General features: G+C 36.0%; 3 pseudogenes; 1 reads left to right on the forward strand and 2 right to left on the reverse strand.

The window, feature by feature from the left end:
- Nucleotides 1-1,725: 1,725 nt before the first annotated feature.
- On the reverse strand, nt 1,726-4,530 carry LOC145610854 (uncharacterized; annotated as a pseudogene).
- Nucleotides 4,531-8,892: 4,362 nt separating this feature from the next.
- On the forward strand, nt 8,893-9,495 carry LOC145610855 (beta-amyrin 28-monooxygenase pseudogene; annotated as a pseudogene).
- A 5,464-nt stretch (nt 9,496-14,959) lies between these two features.
- LOC145610857 (beta-amyrin 6-beta-monooxygenase pseudogene) lies at nt 14,960-18,454 on the reverse strand (annotated as a pseudogene).
- Nucleotides 18,455-25,313: the final 6,859 nt, after the last annotated feature.

Genomic DNA, 25,313 nt, shown 5'->3' on the forward strand with positions numbered 1-25,313 from the left:
ATGACAATTCAATATGAGTTCGATTCGAAACAAAACTGATCGAAGAAAATTTTTTGGATTTGAATCCATTTAAAAAGAGTCCGAATCTGAATTCGATAAAATAGATCCGAATCTGTACCAAAGGCGGATCGGACTTGGACCCTGCACAAAGTCCGACCGAGTTCGATCCAATCCAAGTCCAAATACGAGGATATTGCTTTAATTATGACTTGGAACAATTGCTTGCTTGTTTGTTGCAATTTTTTTGTTATGTAAATTAATAATTTAAAGGAAAAATTAGAAATAATAATCCCAACTTTCATCATGTTTGCTACAATAATCCCAACTTTGGTTTATTCTGGAATAATATGAACTTTGGGGGTTCCTCTTTTCTTCAATCCCTAACCAGTCAACAAAAGTCAATGAATTATTATATCAGGTCACTTGACAAGTGTCAAGCCTTAATTGGTCCAAAAAAAATTAACAAAAAAACCAAAAAAACAAAAAAAATGAAAAATCACCAAACCACCAGTCACCTCCCCTTCCCCCACCAGCCCACCACCCTAACCACCACCCCATTGACAGCCTGCCGCCCCTTTCTCGCCGGCCAGCCGCATGAAACAACCCACCGCGTTGCCATCTTCCTCCATCCCCATAACACCCCCATTCCCCACTAGACCACCACTCCAAAACCCAGAATCCACCAATGAAAACCCTTCCCACCGCCAAAATCCCCAAATCGTTCCTCCCACCACCTCAAAACCCTAAGAGGATGGGGTTTTTGACGGCGGCGAGGAGTTTTGGGGGGTTTTTGGCAATGGGACTGGTTGTTTTAAGCGATTTTCGAGTGGAGGGAGGTTGGGGGTTTTAATTAAGGGTAGTAGGAAAACGGAAAAAGGAGGACCGACGGGTGGGGAGGGGTAAGGGCAACAGCCGCCACCCTTTGGTGATAGGCTGGTGGTTTTTTGGGGTTTGGCTGGTGGTTGGGATTTTGGGGTTTTTTTTATATATATATTATTTAAGCCAATTCACTTGTGACACGTGTCACTTTTAAAAAAAATATTTAAAAAATTAACCCATAAACCGGTCACCGGTTTTTGGGATTGAAGAAAAAGAACAACCCCTAAAGTTCGGATTATTTCAGAATAAACCAAAGTTTGGACTATTGTAGCAAAATAGATGAAAGTTGGGATTTTTATTTCTAATTTTTTCTAATTTAAATATGTCATGTTTAGACTATATTGCCTACGTTTTACCTAATTTTTTATGCACTAAATGATATAAGAAATAAAGTTTATTGGGACAATACAAGTAATTAAAGGTATATCTTACATTACCAAAAAAAAAAAAAAAAAAAGCATTCGCATCATTCGGAGGTCCAAATAAAATAACCAGATTTGGATCCAAAAATTACAAATTGGATCGGCTTCGAACTCGGATTTTTCGGATTCGGATCCAAGTCAGGGTCCATTTACTAAATTATGATATACCTATAATTTTTTTTATGCACTAATCTTCACCGTAGCTATCCTTGGATCGCTATCAACCTTGCCTCTGATGGTGTGAAGTGCTAGCCCAAGGCACAAGATGACGCTAGCTGATTTATAGGGCTGTCTTAATCATTTTGGGGGCCATGTTCTAAACTTAGAAATGGGGCCCTAATTTTTTTTTAAAACGAAATTATCATATAACAACATATTAAAACGAAGCCAAAAAAACACAAAGTACTTTATTTAAATTGTAAATAATATGATTAATATCAAAATACAATCTTAATTATTAAAAGATCAAACTATTTAAACAGAGCTATTCTTCTAGCACTTTTTGAAGCAAATTCATCAACCAAATCTTCATATTCCACCTTCTCCAAAAGATCATTTTCAATTGCTAACAACACCAATCCATTAAGCCTTTCTTGTAACATGGTAGACCACAAATAAGATTTCAACAACTTCAATTTTGAAAAACTTCTTTCTGCAGAAGCAACTGTCACAGGAATAGTCAATAAGATCCTATAAGCAATACTAGCATTCGGAAAACAATCTACATCATTAAAAAAAAGTTAATATATCAATAGCTCCCATCTTTTTTGTTGGCATTGATGGAAAAATATCTCATAATAGCTTAAACTCCACATAGAGTTCATTTCCATCAATATCAGATTGCCCATTATGTCTTAATGTTTGCTCAAAATGACTAGAACATGACTTCAAAGATGCATCATCTAATGATTCTAACTTTTCAGAAGTAAACATGAAACCAAATATACTTTTATACTCTTGATATTGCTCAAATATTTTATTAAGAGAAACAATAGCCTGATCAACAAGGATAAGAAAATAGTTTACAATAAAAGATTCTTCCCCTGATAACTCAACAGAAGGGGTATCTAAATTTTTTCTTTTAATAACACGCCTTTGAGGAAATATTGGATCGATATTCAATTCTATAGCAATTTCTTTAGCATCATTCAAGGTACTATAAAATCCAGCATCTCTATACTTTTCAAAATATGAAATCAACTCCTTTATTTTTTCCATAGCAACATCAATAACCATATCATTTGATTGCAAAAGCATGCTAACCATATTAATTGCAGACAATATCTCAAACCATATAATAATTGACATTAAAAACTCAAAATCACCTATCTCATTTGTTGCCAAAGATTTAGCTTCACTACTTAGTTTAGAATCAAGGGGATCATTTTCTGACACTTCAAGTAAAGCTTCTCTAAAATCTGACATTTGACATTTTATAGCTCTGACACTATCTATACGACTCTCCCAACGAGTGGATGACAATGGTTTCGGAGTTAACACTTTTACATTATCTTTCATAATTTGCCATCTCTTAGTAGAATTAGCAAAAATGGTATATATGCATTGTATAACTCCAAAAAAATCCTTAGCTTTATTGCAAGAGTAAGCCATATCACACAATGTTAAATTAAGACTATGACAACCACAAGGAGTATGAAAGGCTCTTGGATTTATATCTAAAAGTTTCTTTTGTACACCTTGATGTTTTCCTTTCATATTTGATCCATTGTCATATCCTACTTGTCCCCGTACATCAAATATGTCAAGACCAAGATTTTTCAATTCTTTTTGTAAAACATCAAAAAGCCCCTGACCAGTTGTATCATTCACATTTAAGAATCCTAAAAAAGATTCTTCAACAGTAACAGAATATCTAGAGACATCCACATATCTTATTATTAAAGACATTTGCTCTTGGTGACTAATATCAGGAGTACAATCAAGTATCACTGTGAAATACTTTGCTCGTTTGATTTTTTTAAGATTTCATTTTTAATTGCAGAAGCAAGCAAAATTATTAACTCGTTTTGGATGTTGCCCAAGGTAATGAAAGTGTAAATTATCATTCGTGATACGTCTAACATGCTCTTGGATAATTGGATCAAACTCTGCTAACATTTCAATCAAGCCCAAAAAATTGCCATTGCTATTTTGATATAATTTCTCGTTAGAACCACGAAAGGCCAAACTATGTTTAGCAAGGAATATCACAATTGAAACAATTCTTTCTAAAACATTTTTCCAGTGATCCTTTTCCTTCTCAATTAGTCTTTGAGCCGTTTTATCAATAGTTTCATTCTTTTTGAGCCTTAGACGCAACTCATACCAAGTTGTCATATTCTTAACATGTTCAATACCGGTTTCATGCTCTTTAAGTCTCTCACCAATATGTGACCAATCACTAAAACCATCATTAGTTAATTGACCTCTACCAATTCCTTTTTTGAAAATTTTACAACAAAAACAAAATACTCTATCAAGTTCTTTCGAATAAACAAGCCAATCTCGATCACATTTCTCTCCATTAGATAAAACTCTAGTATATAAATTAGCCATAAAGCGTCTAGAAAATTTATCTTTAGGACCCTTTACAATAGAATGGTCTCTTTTAGGGCCTTTCGTCACTACTAAATCAATCATTTTCGATTCAAGAGCATCCCAATTTCTTGGATCAAATATATCAAAAGAGTAATCAAATTGGGTTGGTTGCTCTTCATTATTATTACCATTTTCATTAGTATCATGCTCTTCATCATCATCCAAATTATTCAAATTATCATTATCAGTGGGCACATCAAAATCAACACTATTAACATTCTCAGTAAGAACCACATTTTCAAGAATTTCATCATTAACATCATCAACATTCTCAGGAATTTCAGCATTAACATCATCAACATTCTCAGGAATTTCAGCATTAACATCATCAACATCTTGATTTTCAACAGAAATTTGTGGTTCTTTTATTAGAAATTTGTGAAGGGATCCTCTTAGAGATTGAGTTAACTCTTCATTTTTTTTTTCTTTTTCATACGTTTATCATGACCACAGACATACTTTCTTTTGGGAGGCAATTAAAATATAAAAATAAAATTTTAACAGTACTTACTAAATACTAATTAAACAAACAATCAAACAACTCACCCAAAAAACAATAAATTATACAATTAATCTAATAATTTAAATTGCAAAAGGATAGAAACAACATGATAATCGATCCACTTGCCATTGATATATGATAATTTAGTAATTCACGTGCTACTGTGGATACACAACCGCAAGGACAGCAACGAACTCGCACAACCGATTGCCGATTCACGATTTGCCGCAACCCCCTTGGCTCTGAATCTCTGATCTTCTTGTTAACCAATTTCTTAATTGTTTTTTTATTTGTTAAATGTAATTTGAGTACGAAGAACACAAGTAATTGAAAAAGATTGAAGATTGAAATGGAATTTATAAGGGGTAAAAAATTTTACCGTTTGATAAACGAAAATTAAGGGGTTTAATTGTGGAATACACGAAATTAATATCTCCATTGAAAGCAATTCGAGATTTGAGGAAAAATTCTTCATACCCGTTGTAATTTTTTTGAAACCAAAATGTCAAATTTGGAAAATTAAAAATTTGGGGGTAAAACAATAAAATTAAATGACAAAATAGGAAGGATTCAAAGAATCAAAGAAAGGAAATTAAAGAAAATTTCAGAAATTTTGGGAAGTTGGGGCTATCTCGATGGAGCTAATTACCAAGGAAGGAGATGAAGAATCTAGACAAGTGGGGAGTAAATGGAGGAAGTGAGGAATAGCTGGCTGTATTCACGTGAAGAGTATTGCAGAGTTGCTGACTTTTTCTTTTCTTTTTTTTTTTTTCTTTTTTTTTTTTTTTTGTTTAAACTTAAAGCTTGGACTCCAAAATTTTGGGCCCCCCGAATTTGGGGGCCCTGTGCTAAGGGCCTGTTTGCACAGGTCCTTAGCCGGGCCTGTTTGCACAGGTCCTTAGCCGGGCCTGCTGATTTATGTTATATTTCAATTTTTTTTTTAATTTTAATGTATTTGAAGTGAAGTTAATTTTATTATAGCTATCATCCGCTAAGCATACGATCCACCCGTTTTGCCCGCGGATAACGGACGGAATGGGAACTGGTGATGGGTTAGGCAGGTGGCAAGTGGATCGGATGGATATGGGTGATTCATAAATAAAAAGTCATATGACATTTAAAAAGAGAATTGAGTATAATAAATACAGGACAATTGAATCAAATAAGAACATCCTTACAGCAGAGCTACCACGATCGTTGTTGCAAAGCGTACATTCTTCATACCCTTTTTTATATCGCTGTGATTTATAGCCTTTTTCGATGAGGGGGTCTATCAATTTGTTGTAGTTGTGAAAAAAAAATCGTCTAAAATCTGATTGTAATCGAAGCATTAAATGTGGGTGAAACTTCATCCTGCCCGAATCTAATCCAATCCGTTGATATTCCTAATGAGTGGTCGTTCTTGTAGTTGAAAATGATGATTGTGGCTAGAAAAAACATTATAACTCTTTATTATTTATGGTTTAGTTTAACATATTCCTTATAATCTGCTCCATCAAATCGTTTTGCATTGTTAACACAGTACTAAAACATTTATTATTAGGAAGTGTATTGTTTTTATTAACAAATAGGATCTTGCTAACGAACACCCCCTGTTTGATAAGCATTTAAAATATTACTTAAAATGGTATTAATTTGGGAATTCATGATAAAATCACGCGTCGATCGGTGTAATTTATTAATTAATGTCTAGGAACCATTGAGCCAAGACTTTATCCTAACAAGTTTGTTGGCATTCGATCAAGAACATTAACTTAACCATAAATAAATGCTAGTAGGTGAGCTGCTCGGGTATGGCCCGTATGGGGCTTTAATTTTGTATTAATTTAATAATGTGTGTGGGTGCATAGACAACTATATTAAGTATAGCATTTTTGTTCAATTTCTTAAAAGGAATTAATTATTCGTGTTTACACCCACTTTACAATAATATTAGTACGTATTAATAAATAGAAGGATGAGATATGGTTTACATCCACTTTACACCCACTTTATAATATTATGGTTTTAACATTTTGTGAAAAATTACCTTATAAAACACTTTTTTTGCGAGAAACTAACTAATAAAAAAAATGTTATGAGAAACTATCTTATAAAAGGGTAAATGTTGTAAGGGACTACCATTGGTTGGAAAGTCACCGTTGACTTTTATTTTCCGGCGTTGACCATATCACGTTCCAATCACGTGACTAATAATTCACCCTTTCCCTCCTTTTTTCTTAAATGGCACGTGATATGATCAATGATCGAAAATAAAAGTCAACGATGACTTTAAGACCAAGGGTAGTCTCTTACAACATTTATCCTTTTATAAGGTAGTTTCTTACAATTTTTTTATTATTAGGTAGTTTCTTACAACATTTTTTTTATTAGGTAGTTTCTCGCAAAAAAAGTGCGTTATAAGGTAGTTTTTCACAAAATGTCCTATTTTATAAGGTTATCCCTGTGCGATGCACGGATAGAATTAATCATTCTTTTAATTTATGTTCTGTTGCATTACATTGTATATGAAGATTAGAATTAACTATGAACATAGTTTCATTTAAAAAAAGTTAAAAAAAAATATTGAAATCACAATCAAACATCTAAGGGCTTGTTCGGCATCATTTTTGGTTTTCAGTTTTCAGTTATTTTTTATTTTTTTTTATTTTTTTTATTATTAAATAAAAAAACTAAAAACCAAAAACAGGAAGCAAGAAAAAGGTATTTTCACTTTTCTATTGTCAGTTTTCCAAATTATTGTGATTTTAATAAGTCTAAATATTTTTTGATTCATTATGTGACATATATAATATACTTTTAAAAAACAAAAAACCAAAAAACAAAACACCACAGCGATGTCAAACGTACCCTAACAAAATAGGTATGTGAAATTGGTTTCAAAAAAAAAAAAAAGTATGTAAAGCTATAATTTAGGAGAGAAACTTGGATAATTGAATTTTACCTAGATACTTATGCATTGAAGTCAAATGTGTAGATTAAAAAAAAAAAAAAAAAACCCTAGCCTCCTCTCTCTCTTCTCTCTCCTAAACTTTAGCCTCCATCGTCAATTTTGAAGGGGCTTCCATCGGTGGAAAGCCCAATCTTTATATTCTTTTAAGTTTTTTTGTTTCTTAGGTTACAATAATGTTTTTCTCGAAAGAAAGGGTTTATCTCCTTCGAAAGACAAGGTTTTTTCGATCTCTTGCGAAAGACAAGGTTTTATTTGTGTTTAATTTGGTCTCTGGTTGTGCGGGGCTACTATTGATTATGGATCGGATTCGGGTTACAAAATCAACACAAGAATTTACTTTTTCACAAAATTGCGAAACGGCGACGGATCCACTCAAAAAGTTGTATGAGACAATGAACCGAGAATGTGCTGAATTGTTATATTCTTAGCCCTTCCCCGATTAATTCTTGTTTGATTTTGTTAAATTCGTTTTCATTATCATTAATTGTCAATTGTAGATGTCTTATGGCTATTATCAATGAAGTTTAATGTCTTTTAGGACTTCTTTCAAAAAAAAAAAATTGTGTAGATTAAAAATAAAAATAAAGTCATTAATAAATAATGACATCATACATAGAATTGGAAGGAAAATTTTTAATGTGAAAATGACACATAAGATAGTGTGATGTGTAATGATGTAAGCAATATTTTATTTCAGTACTCGTAGTAGTTAATAGATAACTTTTTTTTTTAAACGGGTATTTTATTTTATAATTATTTTTTTCTGCCGACACTTGATATGGTAAACGTAACCTTGTAAAATAATCAAGACACGGTTTTAAATATATTCCCTTATTTGTTAATTTTTTGCAGTAGAATGTCATGATACTAACATCTTCATTTGAGCATTATTGATTAATTTAAATAATAAAATACTCCCTAGTGATAACGCGACGTAACACACGTGAGTTACGCCGAGAACGTTAATATCATGTAGAGGTGTAGAACTATATATAGAAGTCAGCTAGTATGTGTCAAAAAAAAAAAAGTCAGCTAGTAATTATCACTTGTTAATTTCGTATTTACTAATTTCGTATTCCGATTATACATTTTTTAAAAAAATTACAAGTAGATATAATCCATTTAATTCATTTTCCTGATATTCCACAATAATCCCTCTAATCATGGCACCTATATTTTTGTTATTTTGTATAGCTCTTACTACAATCGTTTTCCTTGTTATTTTTTCTAAAACCAAAAAGTCTAGGCTTATTTTCAACCAACTTCCTCCGGGCAAAAAGGGGTGGCCGATACTTGGTGAAACTTTAGACTTGATTTCAAATCCGCCGAAATTCATTCGTGATCGGATGATGAAGCACAACCCCAATATCTTCCAAACCTCATTTGGAGGGGAAAATTGGGTAATTTTTTGTGGTCCATTAGGTAACAAGTTTGTATACTCAAATGTAACGAAATTAAGGCCTTGGTTACCACGTAGTGTAACCAATGCCTTTTCGTTAAAAAATACTGATAGAAGTACGTCATCATGGAAATTATACATGGAGCAATTACACAAATTCTTTAAGCTTGAATCTTTGCAAGATTATGTACCAAAAATGGATAAAAAGGCACGCAAGCATTTGGAACAGCATTGGGTGCCTTATGACGAAGTCAAGGTTGAACCATTATCTAGAGAATTCTTTCTTTCTCTCGCTTGCCATCTGATTATCGATTGTTCAGAAAATTCAGCTAGGGAACTTTTCGAGCCCTTCTACACCTTGGCTGACCGGCTTCTTTCGCTGCCTGTAAATTTGCCTGGCACATCTTATAGCCAAGCAATGAAAGCGTCGAAGATTGTTCAACTGAAATTAATAGATCTAATTAGGAGGAGGAGATCGGAATTATTATCATCGAAGGCTGATAATATGGATATCGATGGTCAAGACGTATTGAGTCGTGTGCTTATAGCTTCGGAGAAAGATGGCATCACCACAAATGATGAGGAGTTAGCAGGCCAGATTATTGCTGTACTATTTGGTGGCTTTCATACTACAAGCACTGCCATTACATTTGCAGTAGATTACCTTGCTCAATATCCCGACGTTTATACAAAAGTATTACAAGGTATGTATATATTATTTATTGATTTTACAACGGCGTAGAAACTTTGAGAATAGAAAATCCCCACCCTCAAAGTGTGCATACCAAAATTAGACCACTAGTTAGGTTAGATTCAGTGTCACTAGGCCAACATTTAATTGGTACGAGATCCTTGCATTATTATAAGGTTATTAATTAGTTGTATAACTTCTAATGAGTTGATGCCAATGATAGTGGTTACGTTATTGCCGATGCTAACACAAGTTGTATTTTGTTGTGTTATAAATTTGACCACAAGAGCAATTAGAAATTTCTCGATCAAAAAGAAAAGGGGAGCTATTGACTTGGAATGATATTCAAAAAATGAAGTATTTATGGAATGTTGTATGCGAAACTATGCGATTAAGACCACCCGCTCTAGGAGGTACTCGTGAGGCTGCCTCAGAAATCTCTTATGCGGGCTTCATAATTCCTAAAGGATGGAAGGTACTCAAGTTTTTCTGATTATTTGTTTAGTTATACCAATAATAATAATTTTTAAAAGGAAAATTTGTTTTTTACCACCTCACAAAAACACGAAAATCTGTTTTACCACCTCCCAAAAAAAAAAACTTTACCACCTCATAAACCACACGAATATAGGTTTTACCACCACTTAACGGTTTCCATCCAAAAATTCCGTTAAGTGTGGCCCACGGTAACACGTGTCAACATTTTATTTGTTCAAAAAAAAGAGAAATTAAAAAAAAAAACAAAAAAAACCTAAAACTACTCCAGCCACCACCACAGCGCCACCCCCGCGCCACCGCCGCCTTCCCCCCAACTCACCACAGCACTCCCCAAAACCACCACCCGCGTCGCACCACCAGCCCCAACCCACCTAAACCCTCCCCCTCCCTTTCCCGCAACCGTAACACCCCCAAAAACCACCAAACCCAAAACCCTCCTTTCCTAATAAGGTCACAATTTCGGCCACAAATGGCCGAAATCGGCCGCTTTTAAGGCTGAGTGGCCTTAACCGGCCGATTTCGGCCATTTGTGGCCGGAATCGTGGCTGTTTTGGGGGGATTTGTGGTCATTGAGGGTTGTGGGTTGGTGGTTTTTGGGTCAATTGCGGTTGCGGGAGAGGGAAGGGGGCGTTCAGGTGGGTTGGGAGAGGGAGGGGGTGGAGCCGCGCCGCCGGTGGTAGGTTCGTGGGGGCAGTCGTGGGTTGGGTGGTGGCGTGGTGGTGGCGCTGTGGTGGTGGCTGGGTAGTTTTAGGTTTTTTTTTTTCTTTTTTTGGCCAATAATAACATGACACGTGGCTTTATGGGCCCACTTAACGGATTCTTAACGGAATCAGTTAGGTGGTGGTAAACCTATTTTCGTGTTTTTTATGAGGTGGTAAAGTAATACTTTTTTTTGGGAGGTGGTAAAAGAGATTTTCGTGTTTTTGTGAGGTGGTAAAAAACAAAATTGTCTTTTTAAAATGAAATTTTATCATGATTAATCCCAACTTGGCTCCGTTCGTTCAAATTAATCACGTGCTGACACATGTCTGGCAACTTGCTATATTAAGTTGGATGACCGGTATAGAGAACAATGGGAGCGGATTGGATATAAAGTTTGGATTAATAAAAAAATAAACAAAAGTTGGGATTAATTTGGACGAACGGAACAAAGTTAGGTTCGATTAATCCCAAAAATTTTCCTTTTTTAAAATACAACTTTTCTTTGTAGAATTGGATTCGTCTGGGTAAAATTTTTTATATAAGAAGTAATTTTTATGTATAAGTAATCCAACATACAAATATATACAAGTACTATATGCATCCCAACATATACTTTCCTCCGTTTTTCTTTTATTACTCCATAAGGACTTTTACACTATTAACCTAATTTGTTTTTAATTTCTTTTGTGATTATCCGTAAGGAAAAAATGTAATCTTGTGGGATCTAGTTGAATTTGTTTCGAAATCTACTTTTCAAATATCAACTTTCTATAATTTTTACAAAAGTATAGTTAAAGATATTAATAGCATTGACAAAGCATGAATTTCTAAAATTTTCAAATATCAATTTTCTATAACTTTCTATAAAAAAAAAAATATAGAAATTCATGGTTTGACAATATAGTCTTCTTTTTTTATACTGCTAACATTTTGTTCTAAGTAAATGAATCAATTGTCAATAATAGAATTTCTCTCATTTTTTTTTCAAGGTTTATCAATCATGATTTTTTAACTTTCCCAGTCAAATTTAGATTTATGTTATTTCTAAAGGTATTATATTGTTGGTAGTTTACATTTTGGACATCAACTTTTCACCCCTCCCTCCCCTCTTGGATTAAATATAGAGCTTAAAAAATTTGTAAATCTTAATTCTATTTGCGAAACAGAGGGATTGATCAATTAATGTTGTTTCGTATACTCAATATAATAGGTACACTGGAATGTTAATTCAACACATATGGATCCAACATACTTTCCAAATCCAGAAAAGTTTGACCCTTCAAGATTTGAAAAGAGATTACCTCCTCGGGTGTTTGTACCCTTTGGAGGAGGGACGTACATGTGTCTTGGGAAAGAGTATGCTCGTATTAAGATCCTCGTTTTTCTACATAATGTGGTCACTCGATTTCGACTCACAAAAGTTAATATTGATGAAAACATCGCATATAAACCACATCCCATACCAGTTAAAGGACTCCGGATCCGACTTCACCCACACGAGGCATACTGATAATAGACATGCATGACATATGTTTTTTTTTTTTTTTTTTTTTAATTTTTAGAAAGATGACATATGTTTGTTGGTAAGCAGTTATTGTAGGAATGGTAATAAATTTGTATGTAATTTTATAAGGAAATCTTATACTCCCTCTGTTTCTTTTTACTCGCAACAATCACCATTTTTAGCCGTTACACATTACTTCCAACATTTTTTTTCTTTCCTTTTATGGTAGGTTTTTTTTATATGATTTTACAAAATTACCCTTACTTTTGTTTTTAAACACCCTAATTAAACTATTGATTTTATCTCCATTAACTTAAACTCTACATTAATTAACTTAACCATTTCCACCAAAATCATTCCCCTCCCAATTAAATTCATCATTACTTTCAATTGCCAACCACCACCACCACTAAAATCACCACCACTACCACCACCACCACCACTACCATACCCAGAATTTCTCTTTCTTTCTTCACCCATCTCCCCTCGTTGTCGCCGCCTTCCTTTCTTTTCTTCCGTTTTCTTTTCTTTTCTTCCTTGTCGCCGTCGTCCTCGTTGTGGGCTTTGTGGGTTTTGTGGGTCAAAATCGGTGGTAGGCGAAATAGGTGGTGGGTCGAAATCGGGGTTGTGGGCGAAATAGGTGGTGGGTTGTGGACTTGTGGGTCGAAATTGGGGTTGTGGGCGAAAAGGTGGGTGGTGGGTCGAAATCGGGGGTTGTGGGTCAAATAGGTGGGTGGTGCTAGGTCGAAACCGGGGGTTGTGGGTCGAAATCGGGGGTGGTGGAGGGAATAGGTGGTGGGCTGTGGTGCGAAATCGGGGTTGTGGGTCGAAGGGGGTGGTGCTAGGTCGAAATCGGGGGCGGTGTCCCGGTGCTAGGTCGAAATCACTGATGGGTGGTGGTGGGTTGTAGTGGGTTCGGTCTTTGCTGGTGGTAGTGATAGGTGGACAGGTGGTGGTGATGGTGATAGGTGGACAGGTGATGGTGGTGTTTCGTGAATTCCAGTTTCTCGGATTTCAACTTCGATTTTTTTTTTTATATTTTATTTTATTTTTAAAGATGGATTAACACACTTAAGTGTATGCCCTTATTTTTCATTAATCATGGTTTCAATATTTTGCTTAGAAGTCTGTTCTTCCCCTTTGTTGCGAGTAAAAAGAAACGGAGGGAGTACATATCCAATACCATGTTGTAGAAATTCCACCGCCAAACACGTGTTCGTTTTTGTTTTTAAATTTCTATTAAATTACTATATAGTAAAATAATGTTAAATAAAGATAATCATGATTCACAATATCGTCAAGCTCCATCACTCGCATAGTTTGTCGCCTAAGAATTCCAGCTTCTTTTAGCAACAATATACAATACTCATCTTCTTTTAATATAGTGCGATAAGAAGGGAGAAAACGTACCTCATCTTAAGAATGCATGTCATGATTACGCACTCCATGAAACTCAACAATGTTTCATTCCTCCGGAAATGTATCATTGCATTATTATTATTATTATTATTATTTTTTAGTTTTTATTTTATTTTTTGTGTGTGTCATTCTCATATGAGCTTTGCAATCATATCTTGTTGATGGTCGGTAATGTTGGTCTTTCGACGCTTCAACCATTTTATAGGTCGATGACAAACGAAGTTACGACTTTTAATATCTCCTTTCTTGTTCGAATCAAAATGAGATTTTTGAACCAAAAAGCCATTTTTCTTTGCATACTTTTGGTGAAACTCGAGAGATTATTCCTCAGTTAAGAAACAATGGATTGAAAATATGTTCAAAAACATTGTTAGCTAAGTGTTCTCCATCTTGTAAGCGAGCTTTTGTATCCTTAGAATGTTCTTCTAGTGGTGTGTTTAAATCAAAAGAGGCTTCAAGCCTTCAATGGTTCACTAGCATTTATATTTGCATAAATATGTATTTGCATCCGTCTATCAATATAACTATATATCTCGAGAAGTGGGCTAATTTTTGCTCGCAGCCCGCCCAGTGATCACCACTAAAACTTTATGTTCTTTGTCAAACACAAACATGTTCTTTTGTCAAACATAGGGTTCTTTTTCAAACACATTCAACCACCTAAATAACCATGAAAAAGAAAATGTTCTTTCTGTAAAGTCTTTTTGTTCTTTGTATTTCCATGTTCTTTGTCAATCAAACACAAACATGTTCTTTTGTCAAACACATGTTATGTTCTTTTTCAAACACTAGTATATATTTTTTTTCGCCCATGTTCTTTAAAATATGTCTAATGTTCTTTCCGGGTGCACCATGCGCATGGTCCACCCGGGTGCACTATACTATTTTCATAAGTTGGGTAATTAGAATATTTAAAAAACTGTAAAAACAAATGTAGTGCAGTTAATAGTTTATTAAAAAAATAATATTAGGTTTGAATAGGGACCATTAGAAAAAAGAAATATAATATTAAAAAGTAGCTTTTAAATTCGCTAACAAAAGAGTGTAACACTTAAAAAAAACACGAGGGGAACATATTCATGTAGGTTCTTAACTTCTTATTCAATTTGTCTAGATATATACGTACTTTCACAATATTAACTATTAGGAAAATTTGTAAAATATAATCTACTATTGTACTCAAGTTTTACAATACTACCAACATTTTTGTTTATTTTATTTTACCACCATCTTTTTTTCAAATCCTTAAAATTTATCACCAACTATTTTTCAAACTGTTATAACTATCACCATGATGTCACTGTGGTCCCCACCAACTATGTACCTTATTCTTATTTTCCCACTCCATTCTCACGATTCTCTCCCCCTGTCCCCAACCCCCCCCCCCCCCATTTACTCCCCTTTCTCATCTTTAACTCTCAATTTTGAATTCTCACCTACCCCAATTGAACGTGAAATCCTAATTATTGCCTATAAAATTTGCAAAAGAAAAAGAAAAAAAAGGAGAGAATCGTGAAATTAGAGAGGGAGAAGGAGGGAAAATAAGAAGAAGGTAGTTATATATATGGACCCATAATGACGTCATGGTGGAAATTTTTAAGGATTTGAAAACAGATAGTGGTAAAATAAAGTTAAAAAAAATTGTTAGTGGTATTGTAAAAATTGGATACAATAGTAGGTGGTATTTTACAAAATTTCCTAACTTTTTACGAAGAAAAATTACAATTATTCTTAAAAATGAAAGATGTAATTATAACTACTAAAAGGAAACATTAATATTAATAATCTCAACTTTGCTTCATCCTTTTTAATAATCTAAACTTTGGATTATTCTCAAATAATCCCAACTTTGGGGGCTGTTTTCTTTCTTCAATCTCAAACTGGCCAACAAAAGTCAATGACCTATTATGTAAGGTTACTTGACATGTGTTAAATCCTGGTTGGTCTAAAAAATTAAAAAAACTAAAATAAAAAAACACCAGCAAGCCTCCCCTTCCCCCATCGGCCCACCCTAACCTCCACCCCACTACCCAGCCCGTCGCCCCTCTCTCGCAGCTTGCCATTCCTCTTCCACCCCTGGCCTCGCCGTTTTCTGCCCTCCCCGAAACACCCTCCCATTCCCCCATGCAACCACCAAGGAAACCCCTCCTCCACTAGCAAAAACCCCAAATTGCTCCTCCCCCGCCCTATAAAACCCTAGCGGCTAGGATTTTCAGTGGTGGGGGAGTGGTGTTTGGGGATTCTCAAGAGTGGGGGAGGTGATTTTAAGGGGGTTTTCGGGAGAGGGGGAGGTGGTTTTAAAGGAGTTTTGAGTGGAGGAAGTGGTTTCAATCGAGGTTGGGGGTTTCCAATTGAAAAAGCTAGCCGGAAAAGGAGATAAGGATGGATATTGGGGGTTTTCGATTGAGAAAGCTATCCGAAAAAGGTGGTAAGAAGGGCGGTGAAGAGGGGTGGGTCACAGCATCGACGGAGGAAGGGGGAAACCGCTGCAAAGGATGGCAGATAGGCTTGTCGGCTTCAAGGGTTTTGGCTGGGTGTTAAATTTTAATTTGGTAACCAATTAAATTAACTTGTCACACGTGTCACTTAATAAATTTTTTTAAAAAAAATCCATTCAACCGGTCATTGGTAATTGAGATTGAAGAAAGTAAACAGCCTCCAATGTTGGGATAATTTCAGAATAATCCAAAGTTAAGATTATTAAAATAAATAGAGCAAAGTTGGGATTATAAATATCAATTTTACATAACTAATTATAATATAACATTTGATATTAAATTTTTTTTTTTTTTTGAAGGAAACATTTGATATTGAATGATATAAAATGTACATTAACAACCTTAAAAATTCTAATATTACAATCAAAACGAGTACATATATGTGAACCAAAAGACCACAAAAAATGCATCAAGTGGAAGTTCAATATTTTACAAAGCAATATTGATAAAAGGTTCAAACCAAGTCAATATACAATTAACGACTAAATTGGATGTGGGTGAAAGCGAATTCGGAGTCCGTCAACTGAGTAGGGATCAGGTTTATAAATAATCTTTCCATTGGGATTAGCTTTTGAAAGAGTAAATCGAATCACAACATTGTGTATATAAACCAGAGTACTAATCCGAGCAAGCTCCCTCCCGCAGCAAATGTGCATTCCTCCTCCGAAGGGTACAAATGCACGAGGCGGCAATATTTTTTCAAATCTTGTAGGTTCAAATTTCTCCGGATTTGGAAAGTACGTTGGATCCATATGTGTTGTATATACATTCCAGTGTACCTAATTCAACAAAACCTAATTGTTAGAACATGTATATATATACTCCCTTCGTTGTTTGTAAGTACCTAAATCTGGCTGCACACGTACCTTCGCTCCTTTGGGGATAGTATAGCCGGCGTAAGAGATGTCTGTGATGGCTTCTCGGAAACCTCCAACTCCAGGAGGTTTTAATCTCATTGTTTCACATGCCACATTCCATGTATACTTCATGCTCTGAATATCTTTCCAGTTCAATAGCTCCCCTTCTCTTTTCGATTTTGCAATCTCCAATTGCTCTAGAGATTAATATAATTAAGCTTATTAAAATGCGTTTTTAAGATGGATGCAATACTTATATATCTCGATTTGATCATCTTTGGCGATTGGGATATAAAGGGTTTGGTTTGTTAAAGTAAGCTACTATAAAATAAATGAAAGTGGAGTTTAATTGATCAAAAGTGAATTAAGTGGAACTAGAATTGTGAATAAAATTGGGATAATCAAGAGGATGAGATCCCTCAAATTAATCAATCTCTTGAGTTTAGTGTGGGTGACTGTGCGTTCACGTTTTGGGGGGCCGGATAAGGAATTTAATTTTGACTTTGTTCAATTCAACTTACTTATTTCACTACTCCCTCCGTTCCCTTTTCCCTTATGGGCATTTTTCACGGGAATTAATAAACACAAATAAGAATAGTTAAAGTATATTGAAAAACTAAATTGACATTGGGTATGCAAAAAAGAAGAGAGAAAGTAATAAAAGCATATGGGAAACCAAAATTTACATAGGAAATTTAAATATGCACAAGTATTGTTGCAAATTGGAGGAAATTTTGGTAAAAAATTAATATTAATGGTTGTTGGAAAAAACAAATGAGGTGAAAATTTTGGGACTAAAGGACTATCAAAAGGGGACTGAGGGAGTACATACGAAGTATTTATTACTGTCTTATTTTAGAAATATAAAGATTAAACCTGATCTGGTTTATTTTTTTAATATCAAAACAAATAGTCATGAGAAAAAACCTCAAGTGTGTCAATTATTATGGGACGGATAGAGAAAATAGTAAATTAAACTTATGCATTGATTACTATAAAAGCTAAATTATGCAATTAAAAAATTACTTCATACCTTGTAAGACTTTTGCATAAACATCAGGATATTGAGCAAGATAATCTATTATAAATGTGATCAAAGTACTTGTAGTATGAAACCCTGCAAATAGGAGACCGATCATTTGACCCGCTAATTCCTCGTCGCAAATTGAGTTGAAATCTTCTTCATATGAAGCAATAAGCAATTTACTCAACAACTCTTTGCCAATGATATTGATATCAATATCCACATTATTTGCCTTTGCTGATAATATTTCTGCTCTCTTACTCTTCATTAAATCCATAAGCTTGCCTTGAACAACCTTCGACGCCTTCAAAGCCTGGTTATAGGATGTACCAGGCAAATTCACTGGCACGGAAAGAACCCTCTCGGCCAAAGTGTAGAAGGGTTCGGCGATTTCCCTTGCTAGATCTTCGTTTGAGCTAATCAAAAGATGAACAGCATTAGATAGAGTGAAGTCTTTCGATAAAGGTTGGACCTTTACCTCGTTATAAGGATTCCAATGTTTTTCCATGTGCTCACTTGCCCTTGAATGCATGACGCCTACACAATCTTGAACGGATTCGAGCCGAAAGAATTTGTGTAATTGCTCCATGAAGAATATCCATGTAGGTGATGTATCATCAACATTTTTTAGTGAAAAGGCTCTAGCAACACATTGTGGTAACCAATTTGTAAATTTTGTTTCATTTGAATAAATGAACTTGTTACCTGATGGACCGCAAAAAACGACGTTATGCCCTACAAAGGACGTTTGAAAGATGTCCGGGGAGTGCTTCATCATCCGATCACGTACAAATTTAACAGGGTTCGAACTGAATTCCAAAGTTTCACCAAGTATCGGCCATCCAGAACTACCAGGAGGTTGATTTGAAACATGACCATGTTTTGTTAATTTATTAAAAATTAATAGGGTGAGGATTGTAAGAGCACCAACACCTAACAAATAAATTGAAGTCATCCTTTAATTTGGACAGTGAATGATAGCTCTTTGTTAAAGGAATTGGACTTTTGTTTTACTTCTTATCGATGTGAGGAAGATAAATTAAAATGATTATATAATGTTGTTGGGCTAATAAAATACTACATATCAAATTTCGTATGTATATTTAAAAAAATGGAATTTGTTTTAAAAATCGGTTACGTAAATCATAAAGCAACATTTTAAAATTACCTATTGACTTTCACTTATTTTTTTAATAAAGTTTAGTGATGCTACCCACCTCTGATCGGTTGGTTAATAATTCCGGATTGATGACTTCACTTAACGCGCGTGTCTTAAATCACGTTATTGATTAGAGTTATAAATTCATTTGTTTTAGTAATCAGTTTTGGATGTCACGGAATGTTTATATTAATGGCTACCACCAAAAAAATAAATAAATAAATAAATAAAAATAATAAATAAATAAAATAAAAAATATATTACTGCACGTATTATTATAAAAATATAACTAATCTGTATTAAAAGAAACCCTTGAAGTTCGACAGTTCCATAGCGTTTGTACCTTTACAAAAATATATTGAAATTCGCGAGACCACATATATTTTTGTTAGTTTCATAAATATTGTAATATTTGCATTTTTACAATACTCGGTCTGTTAATCAATAGAATTCCCCATGCATCGACTAGGGGTGAGCAAGAATATTAGGTACCTGGTCCTGGATCCGGAACCGATTAGGACCTGCCGGGTCCAGAACTGGAACTGGTTCTGGGTCCAAAAATTAGGAACCAGTTATAACCAATTCCAATTCCAGTTCTTGATTTTATGGACTCGGTACCCGGAACTGGTAGCATTGCTATGTAATTCGTGGCCATTCTGAACATATGGATATAATAATCTGTTGGGCCTTATAATTTCCTAGCCCACACTTTATTTTTAACCTAATTAACCACCATATTGTCCACATATATAAGGAGTATTTTTTTTTTTTTTTTACCATTAATTGTTTCATTTCATCAGCCACCAAACACCAACTCAACCTTTCTACCTTCATCCGTCAAACATCAAACTCTAATTTGATGATTGTCCCACCCAACTTAAATTAATCACTTCATTTTTTATCCTTTTCCAAATTCTTGTATCTAAACTCACTTTTATCCATCATTAATTTTTGGAAAGAGATAAAAGATGAAGATGATGAAGAAGAGACCGTAAACAGTGTTGATGAAGAATAAATTTTCTATAAAGATGAATCAAGCTTGCATATTCTATTATTTTGAGATGTTGGGATGATTTGTGTGATTTCGAGATATTATCATATTTATTTTATGAAAAAACAATGATATGTATAATACGACTTTGGTTTGCTAATGTACATTCTTAAAATGCTTAGATCTATTTTCTTCCATCTTTATTTACTGCAATTTTCGTAAAGTGTGTTTGGGCTTCATTTTAATATATATTTTTTTTTAAATAAATATCATTTTTCTTAATCAGATAAACTTGATTTTTACTTTGGATATGCTAACCGGGTATCCGGTTCTGGAACTGGTTCCCGCTAGTTGCGGTTTTAGTTCTGAAAATTCAAGACCCGGTTATACTGGTTCTGGGTCCGGGTCCAAAATCTAGGACCCGGTACAAACCAGTCCCTTCATTTTTGACTGGGTACCCGGTTGTGCTGACGAATCTCATTTCGTGTATACTTCAAATATATCAACAACCAACAATTTTTTTTTACAGACGGTTTTGCAATAAGATACAATAAAATTGTGGCTACTATAATTGAGAGAATCTCAACCCTTCAATTAACAAGACTCGTCATATCCATTCATTTAGTTGACTTTAAGATATGAAAAAAAAAAAATCCATATAAAATCAGTGATATCTTATTGTGATAATATCATATACTATTTCCGTCCCTTTTTTATAATCTCTTACAAGCAAATTTTGGTCCCAAAATGTTCACCCCATTTGTTTTTTCCAACAACCATTAATTTTAATTTTTTTTACTAAAATTCCCTCCAATTTGCAACAATACTTGTGCAAAATTATATATCCCATGTAAATTTTGTTTTCCAATGTATTTTTATTACTTTCTCTCTCTACTTTTTTGCATACCCAATGTCAACTTACCTTTTCAATGTACTTTAACTATTCTTATTTGTGTTTATCAATTCCCGTAAAAAATGTCCATAAGGGACTATCAAAAGGGGACAGAGGGAGTATTTGAATATTGTAAAAGATATTATTGTGAAATATTGTGGTGTATATTAGAAAGTTTATCTTTAGAGAATATTAGGGGGGCTCGCCTATATATATATATATATATATAACTCTCTTATCTGAGTAGAGTTCAATTCACTAGGGCATCCTTCTCTTGTTCTTGCTCTTTCTACACCCCCCCCCCCCCCCCCCCCGCCTGCAACCTGAGCTGGTTCATCCTTGACCTCTCTATTAGGCCAGGCATCAAATGACTCCGGCTCTAGCTTGCCCTCTTCCCTCGCAGACAGGACCTCATTAGCATACTAACAAGATAAGGGCCGGGTGTCGTACTCTTTCCCTTGATGTAACATATCCTAGGCTATCTTCATCCAGTCTGCACAGTTAATCTCGTTCTCCTCAATGAGACGGTCCTGCTCTGCTTTAATAGTGACCTTGAATTTCTCTTAGGCTTGGGCAATCTCGTTCTTTAGGCGGTTGACGTCTTCTCGGAGATTAGTGTTCTCCTTGTCAACCCCCTCCAGTGTCTTGAGGTCCTCCTAAGCATTGTTGATGGCAGCCTCGAAGTCAGTGCCCTTCTTGTTAGCGATATCCAAGGCAGTCGTTAAGGTCCTAACGTTTTCCGCCTGTGTTAGTTTAAATGCTTTAGACTCAAGATCATTTATGGTATTTCGATATTGAGCAACGTTTGCGAAATCTCTTGCCGCTTTATTGGCTCGCTTTACCTCTTCCTGTTTGTGGGTCCATGGCTTCTTCAGCTAATCAACTCTCAGCAAAGCCTCTGTGATAAAAACGGTGTGTTATGAACGCAAGCGGAAATGTACTTGAGAAACTAAATGAAGATGTCATACCTCAAACAGGAGTGCTAGGATCCGTTCAACATAGAACGTTTGTATGCAAGGGATGACGTCCTTTTCCTTCTTGAGGATGGCCCCAATCATAGACTTGGCTTATTGCTGCACATTCGGCCATTGGGGGGGGGATCTACATCATCAGCAAGATTGGGTGAGTGAGCTATATAGCAGAACTTATCTTTTGACGGGTGCCTAACGACCCTTCTGACGTCTGCTGTGAGTGTGATTTCACCCGCATGGGCCAGAGAAGCTCAAACGGGGATTTTAAAGGGCTAGCCATACTTTCGAGAACTTGTAGGATGTCGTCACCTACAGTTGCTGCAGAATTGTGTGCAACTTTGGGTGCTCGCCTCCCTACAATACCGCTTGGGAATCTGGCTTTTTCCCAAGGTGTATCCCTAGACCAAAAGCCATTCAGGTTGATGCTTCCCCCCCCCCTCCCCTCCTCGATACTTAGGCGGCCCTTTCAAAGACAAAGTTCAGGAGTCGTCTAAGCAGACAACACCTTCTGAGACTTAGCGGAGCTGGTGACCTCCTCATCCGGCTTTCCTTTTTAGTATCTAATTTTTTGGCACGACTATGAGTTCCCTGGTTGAAAGGGTAATATTGGTCAATTCAAAGAAAGCTAACTCAATTATTTTCTCAAAGTCCTCAGCCGGAATTCGAGAGAGGACGCACTTCTGACTTAGCTGGTCTACACTAGTTAAAAATAGTTAATGGCAAGCGGTTCAAATCCCCTGATGGCAAGCGGTTTTGAACCGCATGGGCTTAGGGAGCTTGCCATTATCCATTTAAATGGCAAGCGGTTCAAAACCGCTTGCCATAACTAGAGAAAGGGCAGTGGTTTGGCGCCAAAACCGCTGCACATTATGGGTATTAAAAATATAATTTTTTTTTGTGGTTTTTTTCACATAAATTGATACACAAACCAAACATTTGTAAAAACATTAATATTTTTATTAATTATTTGTTTTAATATTACATTTACATCAAAAAAATTTAATACAAGTAATAAAATTAATGCAACTAACACAAATAATAAAATCAGCTCTATTTAATAAAATAATAATAATAATAATAAAAAACTCATGTTCCACCTACCACTAGCCACGACCACCAACACCACCAGCCCACCACGACCCCCACCAATACAACAACTTTGGCCAACACCACCACCACCACCCCCACCAACACCAGAACCCCTAACCTGCCCTTAACCCTGACCCAGCCACCACCCCAATCCTCCACCCTCCGTAACCCACAACCCACCCAAACAAAACCCACATCTCCACCCAAACCGTAATCCACCCACCACCCACCACCCCACACCTCCACCCTCCATAACCCACAACCCACCATAACAAAACCCACATCTCCACCCAAACCAGATCCGCGGCCATGAAATCACCGATTTTGGCTTGAAATTATGGTTTTAAAGGTCAAATTGGTCGAATTTGACCTAAGAAATTTGAAAACTCACACGGTTTGCACGAATTTGCTTAAAATTTGCTCGAAATTTTACTCCAAAGTTGCTCGAAATTTTAGTCGAAATTTGCTCGAAATTATACGGTTTTTGGTTTGAATTTGCTCGAAATTTTTGTGGATTTTGGTCGAGGAGAGTGAGAAACTAAGAAATGGAGGGAGTGAGAAAGAGATCGAGAGAGGAGAGTGAAATGAAGGGAATGAGAAATGGAGGGAGGACTGAGAACGAAAGAGATCGAGCTGAGAGAGGAGATTGAGAACTGAGAAAGAGAGGAGAGATGAGGAAAGAGAACGTATGGAGTGTGAGAATGGAGAAAGGAGGCGTGAGAATGATTATAAAATGGGTAGGGTTTTTTTTTAAGGCAAGCGGTTCAGGGTACGATCCGCTTGCCATTTGGGGATTTTGCAAGCGGTTCACACAAAACCGCTTGCCATTTACAATTATGCACCCCAAACCGCTTGCCATTTATAATTTTGGAAGCAGAATTGCGTAACCGCTTGCCATTTGGGGCTTCCCATTTACTATTTTATACTAGTGCTAGCTTCCTATTGTACCGGCAGTACTCATTGTTTTTTCGTCACCTGGGAGTAGAAACTGATAAAAATATTCCTTCCAAGTATCCCACTTAGACGGTTTGTCTAAGGTCATCTATTACTTGGGATACGTGGTCAAAGTGTACCACGCGTGCTAGCCACTTAAGCTGCGGCTGAGATAGTGCATGCGAGCAAAGGTCTCCTAGTCGGGGTGAAGCCCTTACATTTCACAGGAGGTGATGTAGCCTAAAATGTTAACCCAAGAGTTTGGTGTCACCTGCCACACGCCTAGGCCATATTTTCTAAGGATAGCCTTTATTGCGTCGTGAAGAGAGAAGCGGAGACCAGCTAATAATGTCGCCTTATAACAGCCAAAATAATTGTCGGCATTTCTTTGTTCATCCTCCCAAGCGATGGTGCCCAACTCAGGCTGCACCCGGACCAAAAAACGCTTGATTTTAAATCCTCCAAGCCCTTCTCCATGGCAGCCCTATCTTTGGCTGATATGTGGATCTTAGCCGGATTATTCTCATCCCTCCATTTTTTACGCTCTTCCTCCTCGCTGTCCTCAAGCGAGGGTAGGTGGTCCTCGCTACCATCAGAATTGGAGGCGACCTCACTCCCATCTCTTCCAAAGGCGGCCTCCTCACCCATTAAGCCAGAGATAGAGGAGGCTTTCTCCTCATTTCTGGAGTGAGATATATATAGAGGCGACCTCTTCACCGTCTCCATGTTCTAACTCCTCAAGAATGCTGTCACTAGAGGTTGAGGGTGTACCCGTACGAGATCCCCTTTCCTCTCCAGCCGGGGTCATCCCCTCAGACGATTCTTCCTCAAGCGGCACACCTTCTGTGCCTTCTTCTCTATAATCAGGATCTAATGTCGTCCTCATAGTCCGAGCCAAGCCATTGTGTCCTGCACGTACACAGAGACGATCGGATTCGAGGAAGTACAAGGGTGGTCCCAACACCCAGAGGCGGTACCTCCAGTCGTAGACCGACTGACTACTAACCTAGTTTGTGCCGTATATGACGATGGTGAATCCGTTTATTGAAAGCCATATACCGAAGGAGTTGTGTCTTCGTTAAGTGCAATTACTAGAAATATCAAGGATCACTATTATGGAGATAATAAGTTCGTTCTCTTAGGGCGTCATCATCTGTTGCTAAACTATGAGAGATGATCTTTGGACTAGTCAAAAAGTCCAATGCCCGCTACAATGGATCCTATGAGGTCACACACAAGGGTATTGGGTTAAGCAAATTAGAGTCCCATTAATGGGCCTCATGAGTAATTAACTAATCATGAAATGGATTGGGATATTATAGTTAGATTAGA

The sequence above is a fragment of the Chenopodium album genome, chromosome 24 (genome assembly GCF_948465745.1).
Source record: "Chenopodium album chromosome 24, dcCheAlbu1.1, whole genome shotgun sequence".
Lineage (NCBI taxonomy): Eukaryota > Viridiplantae > Streptophyta > Magnoliopsida > Caryophyllales > Amaranthaceae > Chenopodium > Chenopodium album.